The sequence below is a fragment of the Spinacia oleracea genome, chromosome 6 (assembly GCF_020520425.1).
Source record: "Spinacia oleracea cultivar Varoflay chromosome 6, BTI_SOV_V1, whole genome shotgun sequence".
Lineage (NCBI taxonomy): Eukaryota > Viridiplantae > Streptophyta > Magnoliopsida > Caryophyllales > Amaranthaceae > Spinacia > Spinacia oleracea.
In genome coordinates, this window is record NC_079492.1 from 48,509,828 (window position 1) to 48,522,159 (window position 12,332).

At 34.8% G+C, this 12,332-nt stretch overlaps 1 long non-coding RNA gene across 1 annotated transcript; it reads left to right on the forward strand.

Annotated features, from left to right (window-relative positions):
* The first annotated feature begins 5,698 nt into the window (after positions 1 to 5,698).
* Positions 5,699 to 9,749, forward strand: LOC130463889 (uncharacterized). Its single transcript, XR_008924103.1, has 5 exons — positions 5,699 to 6,077; positions 8,940 to 9,001; positions 9,125 to 9,199; positions 9,486 to 9,587; positions 9,661 to 9,749. It is a non-coding gene; the product is annotated as an uncharacterized lncRNA (long non-coding RNA).
* The last annotated feature ends 2,583 nt before the right edge of the window (positions 9,750 to 12,332 follow it).

The window sequence follows — 12,332 nt, forward strand, 5'->3', positions numbered from 1 at the left end:
ATGTCATTTCACAATAGAGAGATATGTGATACACATAGGACCAATTAAGTTTTACGTACTCCCACTAAACTTCTTATATATCTATAAGAATCATGTACATTTTATGAAACTAAAATACTTAATAGCTTCACTAAAATGCAGTTCCAATTCCCAATTGCTTTCTTAAATCTGTATTTAGATTTTATAAGCTACCTTTCCTTTTCAAGCATTTATTTGGATCCACAAATCCTATGACATATCATGCATGTACATAGTTATTCCAACATTTGATTGAGGAATACGTTTTGTCATCCTATTGCCATATGTACCAATAAGCAATCATTGCTTGATTTATAGACTTGAGCATTACGATTATGCATGAGGCTTCAACACAATCCGCGCCGTGAATTTGCTTGTAACCTTTAGCAACTAATCTAGCTTTGTGTGTGAACACAATTTCATGTTTGATGGTTTTTATCCTTAAAACAAACTTGCAACCAATAGGTGTGAAACTATTCTTGCAAATCAACAAAATTTCAATTTTGTCATCAAAACATTGAGTATGTTTTATGGCCTCTAACCATTTAAAACATCTGAGTCTATATATGGCCTCTAACCATTTTAGGGAATCTGGGTTTCGTCATAGCTTTCTTACAAGTCACAAACTCATTAATCTACGTGATAATAGTTTGACTGCAAGTTGTAGGTTTCTTCACTATCTAATAGAAGAATCTCATAGTTTCATTGACCTGAACTCCATGTTTCTTCACTATCTAAGAATCTCATGGTTTCAGTGACTTGAACTCTATGCCTACTTGGGTATAGAACATCAAACAATAGAATATCAACAGGCACTTTGAGAGTCCTTTGAATATTCTGTTCTCTTTGAAGCACTTGTAAAGTCTTCTAAGAGATGTCTATTCTAAAAAGCCACTTCTAAAGTCCTTAAAGAATACGTGTTCGGATTTTTTTAAAGAACTTTGAAAAGCCTCCAGATTGTCCGTTTATGTTTGTTGTTCGCCTCGAAGACTTTCGAGGTCTATTTTCTCCCACTTGTCATTTTGGAAACGAATCTCCAAAAGGACATTATTTCGAGCAAACAAACATTATGTTCTCAAAAATTTGTGGTAGAAACAATACCCTTGTGTCTCATTTGAATAAATCACAATGAAACATATATCTATAGTTGGGCCTTAGTTTGTTGAATAACAAACACTAAGCTCCCACTGAGTTTAGCAACTCTTTAGATATATTATGAAAAGATATTCTGAAATTACTTTTCAATAGCTTTGATGAATTTGGTTTAGTTTGGTGCTAGTTAAGCATTTTGTTTAGAAATTATAGGAAAATTATTTATGATTCATCATTGATCGAATCAAGTACTAATTGACTTCGATCATTCCAACTTAGATATGCCATATCTTATGGAGCTAGATTGTGAATTTACTACACACAATCATTGATGATCATTCTTGACTTAAGTAATCATCAACATGATCTAACCTAGATCTTTATGATTTCTTGCCAAGTGGGATTTATACTTCTGAATGTTTGAACTAGCCAAACAGATTCAAACTTATATCACATTGAGTAAATAAACCTATATTCACTCAAATCTATGTGAAATAATAAAGTCATAAAACCTTTCTTTAGCTTTGAACTCTATGGTCTAGGCGTTCTAACAATAGTTCATATCTTTTGTTACTTTCAACAAGTAAGACTAGCTTGTCTTGAATGATCTAGAAATCAATCAACTTTTAAAATTCCATCAAAATAGAGATTTTGAATGTTAACTTGTTGATATGGTCTAAGTAACAATGCCAAAGATTTGTGGAACTCAAATCAGGAGATTGATTTGAACCTAGTAAAGTTCTTATTGTTAAAAAGTTGTGTGTTTTAATCAAGCATATTGACTCAACCCGTAAATGACCATTTCATTCAAATAAACAAACAAACATTGTTTTTGTTTTTCTTGAATGTTAGTCTTTCTGTGTTTGAAAACAGAAATTTCGGTATGCTGATTGTAGAACAAAGTAGCCATTAAGTTCCAGCCTTTGAAAGGACTTAAAACAAGCTAGATGACCCTACAACTAATGTAGCATTGCCATGCTTCATTTCCCACTTGTAGGTCAATAGTGTAGCCTAGCTTCCATTGTTTGAGTTATTACCGAAGTAAAAACCTCAAGAGGTATATGATACGAAGGAAGTTTGATTGCTAGGTCACTTCTCTTTAAACATAAACTTATAGGTAGAAACGGAATCGTAAATTCCTTTCATTTGTTCCTTGTTTTCCTATTTCTTGTACCCTTTCTTATAGTCTTAAGAATTGAATTCTCTAGTGTTGACTTTTATACTTTGTTAGACATGTTCAATGTCACTCCAACAAGGTTCTTACCATTTTATGATGAATATTAAGTTTCAACTAGATGATCTTACCAGAAGCTTCTAAAGTTCTCTAAGCATCGATCTATTCGAATGTCTAGGGACTAGACTCATTCGAGAATTAAATGGACAAAGATATTAGGTTGTTAACCATTGGTAAAGCTGAGCGTTTAAACTCAATGCTTTATGATCTCAAAACTACATTGTATTTTGAATTCACAAGCACCAATCGGTTCGCCATTCGACTTTGATACTCGAAAACAACCATAAAAGTCGCTAAAAGAAACATACATTTTAAATTGCTCACTTTCTCTCATTTCCGTGTATCGTTCTTGGATTCACTACCAATCGAGGAAATTTACTGTTACCTTTCTAAAAGGATTTACTGCAGTGTAAGATATTTAATTATAAACAATAATTAAAACATACATTGAAGCATGCAAAGTCTAAACATTTATCATGAGTAATAACTTGAAAGTTAAAGCAATCATGCAATTTAAACAAGTTATTAGCATTTTATTCGAATTTATTGTTCCGGCAGGTGTGAATAAAATGATTCCAATACCCTAAAATCATTGAAGAATTAAGCACATTATGTATTTTGACTCAATTCTAAAATATTCTAGGTAAGCAAAAGTCTTTTGCTAATAGTCTAGAAACTACTCTTGGTTGATAGGTACGTCTAAGAACTTATTAAGCAAACCTATCGAATTTTCCACGACATAAAAGGACTCCTTACTTATATCGTTGAGTTTCACCAAAACTAACATGTACTCACAATTATTTGTGTACCTTACCCCATTAGTATCGATAAGTAACACCTCGCTATGGCGGAAAACTATTACTAAGATCGATGTAAAGGATATCCAAGTAAGTGTTATTTTGGCATGGCACCTTTTAACTCAATTTTTAAGTTTGGAACTTAAGGCTCTTACTATGTTGGTTAGATTTTAAGTGAACTAAAATCCTTAATCATGCAACATAATCAAGCCACAATCTCATGCATATTTAAGACATATTTAAAAGCAATAAATAACTTAAAGCATGCATAAGATAATTGTGATCTAGTATGGCCCGACTTCATCTTGAAGCTTCAACTTCAAAGTCCGTCTTTAAAATGGATTGGACACTCCGTCTTGAATTTCACTTTGGGAGGCGCCATTTTCTTCAAATAGGATAAGCTATAATTAAACTAATTACAACTATTTGATGGTACGCAGACCATATTTGAATTGAAAAACAAATTTGGTGCTTTAGACCAATTACATTCAAATTAGTGGTACGCAGACCATATTTTTTATCCTATTTGGGCCATACTAGTCACTTCATAACCTGCAAAACAGTACATATACAATATATACCATTCACCCATTCATTATCATGAATGGCCCACATAATTGGTTAGTGAAAACACATTGTATGCATCACATAAATAATTGCAGCAATTAATTAAGGGCACCAATAATCTACCAATTATTCAGTCCTTATTAATTCTAATCAAGTTGTTTAACCTTAAAGGATTTGTAGACCTAATCAAGAGTTTATGATTAAAATTGCTCCCACTTAAACCAATAAATTCATATGCTTTACTAATTTTAAACATAAAAATGTATTTCTAGTCTAACCGGAAACATACAAATTTAATTAAAATTTAAAGCTCATATAAATTTATAATTGAATCCATTCTCTTTAATTTATTTTCAGTTGAATTAAATGAATTTAAATTAATTCAAGGTTTAATTTTAGTAAAATAATTAGTATAAATAAAATTTATAATAATTATAATATTCAAAATTAAAATCCGAGAAATCAATTTAAATTATTTAAAATTAATTAAAATTATTTCCGAACTGAAAATTTCAAATTAAAATTCTAAACGACTCAATCATAACACGACGAGCACTTGGGCTTGCGCCCAAGCCCCATCGAGTGCACGAGGCTTAACGCCCCTCGACCGATCATACAACACCACGCAAGTAGGCCACATGCAACGCAGCAAGCACAGGCCACGCTGCGCGCAGCCCGTTCACTCGTCGCGCCTGCTTGCGTCTGCTTGCTTCGCTGGGCGCGGCAGCGCGCGCTGTGGCGCAGCACGCTTGCTGCCCACACGCGTCTGCCCGCTGGCTTGTGCCTTGGCCCATCGCCCTTGCCTACTCGCCCATTGTGCGCACAACAATCGACACAAGGGCAGCGTGCTGCCTTGTGCTCGTGTGCCATGGCCCTTGCTCGCTGCATTGTACCGCATGGGTGACGAGCTCCCTTGCTCGTCGTCGCATGCCCGCACTATACAACACCCCTTAAGGGTAACACGTAGCGTCCATTGCTTTGTGTGTGCAAGATTTATGGGCGTGTTATATAAAAATTTAAAATTTTTAATTCAAAATTAATGACAAATTAATTTTAGGGCGAAAAATCGAAAATTTATTAATCAATTAATTTCCGATTAACATGGATTCAAATCTAGGTCATAAAAATTAAAATTTTAACATAAATTAACAATTTTTATGGTGGATTTTAATCATGGATACCTAATTAAATTATTAATTAATTATGAAAAACAAATCAATTCTAAATTATTCGAATTTCAACAAATTAATCATAATTACAAATTAGGTTGTATAATTAACAAGTCTAGGCATTCATAATTGTTAAACATATACAGTAGGTCAATAAAAAACTCAAGATTTATCAACAAGAATCGCAAATACTTAATTTAACATCTTAAATTTACAAACTTTTGCGTTCGAAAAACTAAAACCTCCGAAAAGTCAAAATTTTAGAATGCCTTTTACATGCGGAATTGACACAAAAATCACTCGATTTGGATGAGTAACGAAGAAACTGCCGAAAAACTGCGTACATATAATTAAATAAACGCAATTTACAATTAATTACGAAAATTAATCACCCCTTTAGTTCTTTGCAAATTTTTAAAATTTAACCATGTTCATGCAATTTAGATTATGAAAATAATAAGAGGCTCGTGATACCATTGTTAGGTTATGATACATATGACAAAACATAAATCATGCGGAAAAACCATAAAGCCAGGAAAGCATATTATTTACACATAATCATTTAGCATAGTTTAGATGCATACTCTTTGTTGCGTGCCCTCCCTACACTACTACAAAAATGGGCAAAGAGACCCTTTAGAAAAGACCCCTTGATCGACAAAACATGTCTCTTTAATATAAAAGATCTATTATTATAGATAACGGCTCTCTTATGAGACAAATGACCCACTTTAAATTAGAGGAAAAAAAATAAGAGACCCGTTATCTGACTTAACGGGACTCTAGTGCATAAATGAGATCATTTAATTGCGGCACAAAATTAAAAAAAAACACAACAGACCCTTTAGGTTAGTTAACGGGTCTCTTATGTATCAAGGGACCCACCATTCTTTTATAAAATAATATAAAATTAAATATAAAAATAACAAAAGACCTGTCATTAACATAACAGGTCTCTCTATTTTCATTCATTTCCTAGCGCTGAACTTTCGCATAACCCAATTTCACCCTAGCTATTTTGTCTTTTCCCTTTTCTTCTTCTTCCCTGGACATACAGGCGAGTAGGGCAAGGAAATCATTCGCGAAATCATCACAAACTCACCACCACCGGCGAATCTACCACCGAAGAAATACTTTACGGTCGACGACTTCATTACCACCGGCGACCTCAACACAATCTCTAGCGAACTACAAATTTAGGTTTTTGTTCTCATCTCTCTCTTCTTCTCTTTAATTTTTGGTTTCGGATTTCTGAATTTCATGTGGTTTATTCGATTTTTGAATTCAATTTGTAATTTATGCTACAAGTTAGGATTTTTTCCTGAAATTTTCAACTTCAATTTCAACCATGGAGTTGGGTTTTTCCCCCTTGAATTTATGAAATTTCAATTGATGCAATTTTGTGTTTAAATGTTCATGTAATTCCAGTTTCATGGTGAAAGTGTTTCTCCATGGTTTGTTGAATACTGTTTTTGTAGAGTTTCTTGGCATGAGTGAGACACTTGTTTGAAAGCTTGAACAAGGTTGAGACTCTGATAAAAGATGTTATAGAAGAGGTGTGGGTCATTGCAAATATTATTATGTTATCCTTTGTTTGAGATTTGTTGCTGTTATATTTCTTTCTTTGCTGTTGGGTTATATTACTAGGTTTTTTGATAAGTTACCAGTCAAGACTCTAGACCATTATCTGAAAATATTATTGTGCTCGAGGATTTTGTTTAGAGTGCTGCTGTATCTTTTTCTACTAATGATGAAATAAATTATCATCTTTGAGGAATTAAAGGCTTGAGAAATTTACAGAGTAAAACCTGTAATTCTGATTTTTTAATAGGGATAGATGTACAAGTAGGAGACTAGGGGTATACATTTGTGTGTATGACCGAAAAGAATCTTCCACAAGGGAAGAAATTTCCCTGTCTGTAGAGAAGGCCACTTCCCTATGTGTCATAAATAATGCAACATCACTGAACATTTAGAATACTGAAGGTGGTTCCAACAACTGCAACACTAGCAATCTAGCATACAGTAACTAAATGTCTAAACCACATAAATAAGATAAAATTAGACATCTTCTGTAACATAATTGCGTAATTATACATGCTGGATACACATTCTTCATTAACCTTAAAGGTAATGATACTATAAGGGTCTTTGGTTCTTTTTATTTTATTTTAATTTGGGAAAGTAAGCTTTTCGTTCCATCAAAAAACCAAGATATACAACCTAAAAGTCCTTTTCCCTCGGATAAACCTTCTAGGAAGGACTCTCTTACAGTAGAAGGGACTAAGAGACCCAGAAACAGGCCCACCCAGGTCTTAAACAGACCAACTGTATGTCATTACAAACTATAAATTCAGGCTTCGTCATGGTGACTAATTTTCTTACTTTGTGTAATTGTTATCCTACTTTTTACAGATTTTTTTAATTTGGTGTACAATGTTATCAATCTGCATGATTCTGAAGTGCAGTAAAGAATTGTTTCTTACTTTCCAAGAATCAGTATAATATATCACTCCTGCTATGACTTACATAGCCACTCTTTTGCCAAACTGGGAGCACCTTGTTGAAGCACAAAAATAAGAGTCCTGAAATTCACATCATTGTTTCATGCCACCAAATAACAGGCCTGAGGTTTTGTTACCAAACATGGACTAAACTGTAATTTTAGATTTTCTGTAGATAGTCATGTCAAAAAATAAGTTGTACGGTTTTATAAGTTTGTATTGATATTTCCTGTAGATAGCACAAAATGTAAGGAAAAAAGTTTAGCTTCACGGTAATCTTATGGAGGGTGATGGGTTCAGAAAAGGCAAATGAAATAGCTGCTTATTATATTCTATTCAATTTCTTGACCTTTGTTTTTCAATGGGAAAGAGGGGGTGGGGCTAAGAGTATTTCTCCTCAAGTTAGACTGCTAAAAATTTCTAACCATTTCCTACAAAATCTCAGAGATGTCTTCCACCCAGTCACCAACAATTTTCGTGTTGTATTAACTATTAAAGCTTCAATTCTAAGAAGCTTACAACCCAATTAACCAGAATTCTGAGAAGCTTTTAGGTAGTTTGTTAGCTCAAACAAGATACCTGTTGGAATGATTAAAGCTTTCAAATATGGTGGAATATGATAAAAAAAAAATGACAATATTGCACCAATGGTTTGTCACTCTTTCAGCATAGCAAAAAGTAGTTCTCCAAGTGTTCAGGTGGGTTGTAGATTGTCAAACATCAGGTTGATGGTCAACCGGCTCAAGAATTGAGTGTCTGGTTAAGCCATTTGATTAGGCTGTGGCGATGAGTGTGTTTTCGGAGTTTCATTTGACATGTGTGTACGTGTTAAAAAATGGTTAGAGGTTGTTTTAGGAGAATGATAAGTACCTAGCAAAGATGAATGGATCAGGAAATTAAATTGGTTGCGATCACCATTTTAGAATTAGCGGTAGTTCCAGTAGCAGAACATGGAAATGTAATTGGATATCAGATACTCAGGAGTTAGGATGACCGTAACATCTGAAACTCAGATTGCTAGATGAATCTGAATTTTCTGACAAGTACTAATTTGAAGTTTCTGATATTTGTAATTTCGTACTGCTTAGTTCAGACAATCCAAGGGAAGTTCTTCGTTATTTTTCCACAACTCAACTTCTGAAAATGAAACATTGTCTTCACCTTCACTCTTTTTGTTCATCACCTGAAATTAGAGAAGTCATCAGGGTAAACAACATAATTAGTTGGACCAAATATATCATGCAGTATGTGATATCCATTCTAATAATTGATGTTTCTTTTACTGCTTACGTGTTTGTTGATGATCTTAAGAAATGATTGAACATGGAATACATACATATTTCTTGTGTGGATATCTGGATAAGGTAAAAAAAATGTGATCTCTAAACTTTGTTTAACATAAGCTAGATATGATTAATACAGGTAACTAATACTTGTTGAATTAGTTAAGGTTTTTGCAAAACGAGATCACGAAAAACAAAGTCCAAGAAGAATTTGGATTTTTTGTCCTCATAAGCTAACACTGGTTAAACTTCGTCCCACCATGCACACAAAATAGGTGAATCATTCAATTACCGAGCAAAGTAAGAAGAAATATATACTTGCCCCAATCCGTCAAGAGTAAGTACATCTATACTATTTATTTATCTTAATGCTTTGAATCAGTCTCATTTTTCCCTTTAAAATAATGTTTTCCTTGTTTATGAAGTATAAATAATTGGATGTTGGTTGTCATTTATGAAGAGGGGAAGAGTTTATCTTCGATTCCATGGCCGATAGGTAGTTAGACAATTTGCATAACAAAGGCTCCTTGTCTGTGTAAGTATATCTAAACAGTTATGGCAATATATTTTATAGTCCTTTTTCCATGCTTTTCCTCCTCTCGTTCTATGTGCATGTATACTTGGTTTGAATGAAATGAATGTAGCTGGTTTATTGTACATACCATAGAAAAATGTAGCAAATATGATTGCGAAATGGACGACCAACTCTGTCATATCGACTGATCTATATTTCCTTAGTATGTCATGTGTAAAGTTTTCTGCTTATTTTTTGGGGAATATTGTGTCACATCAGTTTATGTTATATCTATTTTGCATTTCAGGCTTGGCTGGCATTTAGGAAGTACTTCGTAACTAATATGCCATCTGATTTGACTCCGATTTATAAGCCCATATACAAAGTTTGTAATAGTGTTCCTCAGCAGGTAATGGTTTCACAATGCTAGCGTTAAAATGCCTTTTTCCCCCATATTCTTAATGCTTTGAATTGGTTCGTAGATCCTAAACCTGGCACATAATAAGAATGAGATACATATAAGAGTTTGTTCTCATTGACAAGTTCACAAAACGAGTTTAGCATTTGCATGTTGTAGCATTCCAGGTAATACTTTGGCCTCGTTCCTTGATTAAGACTTAATCCAACTGCATGTTGGGTTGATTACCAAGAAATTCATTTAGGAAGTTAGAGATGGGACGAAGGTTAACTACGAGGATGCATGGACATTAATTTGTGTCATTCCACACATCTGAAAGTGCAGACGCGATAGCGAGAGCTTTTGATCTTGGTATTAGCGTCAAGATGCTATCAGGTTAGCTCTATTTGGAGTATGATGGTGATGGAATTTGTTTGTTAATGATGAATTACTCCATAGTACATATTATATAAGTACAAGTTTTTACCCTTATTTTGATGTGAATATGATATTTTCCTGATATTTTGCCTACTGCACCATTCATCTCTAGAAGTTGTTGTAAAAGAGAATTGATGTCAGATTCTTGAATTAATGGTCTGATGCATACTTCTCTCTATAATGTTGTGCCTTTTCTGGCTACTGTTGTCAAGTATTCTGTGTCCCTTAATTTGCACTGTGTAGATTAGTTATTATCCATGGTTTCTAACCCACTTCTTGTCAAAATATAGAACATGAAACTCTAAATGCTGCTTACTTTTATTGTTAACTCTTGTTACAGAAAGTTCTAGTTTTATCCGTTGAGTATACTATGAAAGTATGTGTTTGCCCTATATGTTTCTCTTCTTTTACTGACAGTTTAATGATATATATTTTGCTTCAGAATCAAGTATGGGACCTGGTAAAGGTGTAATTGGTGGCCCTGCTCTGAAGAAGGCAGTAGGAGCAACAACCAGCTAAATGGTGCGACTCCGATTATTACTTTTAGTGAATCAGCTTAACGTGTACAAGTTTTTATGTATTTTGGATATCACATTTTTTTTTGTGGGGATTTGGATCACAGTTGATGTGAAGTAAGAAATACTTTTATTTCGGTAATAGTATTAATTATTTATAGTATTATCAAGCATGTTCAATGCTGAATTTCCAGGCCAAAATATGGCTCGTTGATATTTTTTTTAATTAAAAAAATTGAAAAGAGACCCATTATCTATAAAAGGGCTCTCTCATGTATAATAAATAAATATTAAAAAAATCCCAAAGAGATCTCCTATCTGACATAGGAGGTCTGAATTTTCTGTATATAAAAATATTAAAAAAATAAACAAAGAGACCCCCTTTCTCTAATAAAGGGTCTCATCTTTCTTAATAAGAGACCTCCTTTAATGAGGGGGTCTCTTTATCAAAGAGACCTCTGAGATAGAGACCTGTCCAAAGGAGGTCTATTAGGCATATTTGGACAGGTCCCTTTGCCTATTTTTGTAGTAGTGCTAGCTGCGCCCAAACCGGACAAGAACAAGTCTTTAGGACTCCAAATGTCGTCCCTCCGTAGATAGTCCACAGCATGTCCGGATCCGCCTTAAGCTTTACCAACTAGAGTCGCCCTTAAGGTAGTATAGAATTTCGGCTGATTAGGGGCAAGAGAGTGGCTGATTTTTTCTTCAAAATCTTACCTTTAGAATACTTCACTTGTCTCTATAAATTATGACCCTAGGCACCTATTTATAGAGGTATGGAAAAGGAACTGGAATCCTATTAGGATACGAATTAATTTAATTAGAATCCTGCTAGGACTCTATTTAAATAGACTTTATCTAATAGGTTTAGGATTTAATCTTTTATCGAATCCCGATAGCTTTAGGATTCGCACACGAGCATTGCACGAAGCACCGTACGCCCGCGCAGGCCTTGCGGCCCACGCTGAGCGCACAGCGCCTCGGCCCATGCCCGCTGCCTTTGTCCGCGCGCGCGCCCAAGGCCTTGGCTGGGCCTGGCTTGCGCTGGGCCTGGTCGAGGCTTGGCGTGTGTCTGTGGCTTGCTGGGTGTAGACACCTACTTTTGTCCCCATTCCCGAAAGGGAAAGGTTCGATGATGAAAGCATAAATCTCCACTTGACAACCCATCTCCTATAAAATAACGAATCTCAATTCCCCTTTTCATTTCACCCGAAACCTGCTATTTATGGAAACCTGCTAAAAATAGTAACTGCCGTAAAAGGTAGCTTCTAAAAGTGGCAAGTCATAAAAGATAGAAACCTGTGAGAATTAGGTGTTGCACTCCAACATAAATCCTAAATGAGATAGAAAACTGCAAGAATCCTATTCGTAATATGATTCGGAAATAAGAGTTACGTATTAATTAAAATCCTAACGAGCCTAGAGTTCGTAACGGGCGCAGACGCATCCCGTCATGAAATTGATACGCACTAAAAGACTCGATTAAGTCTCAAACACTACGGATTTCAGGAATCCGAATCTGACTAAGAAAACGGCCCAATCAGCAATTTCAATGCCCAGCCCTGGGCGCTGAAATTGCCTGGATCATATTTTCAACGCCCAGAGCTGGGCGCCGAAATCTTTGACGCACATCCCTGGGCGCTGAAAATACCTGGGTACGTGTTTTTTCCTAATTCTTTGTGGATTAGAACTCTGCAATTCTATCTTTCCACGAACTCTTCCCTATAAATAGACCCCTAAATCCGACGTGAAAAGAACACAACACACACACACACAATTCATATTCTGAGTATTGACTCCAACC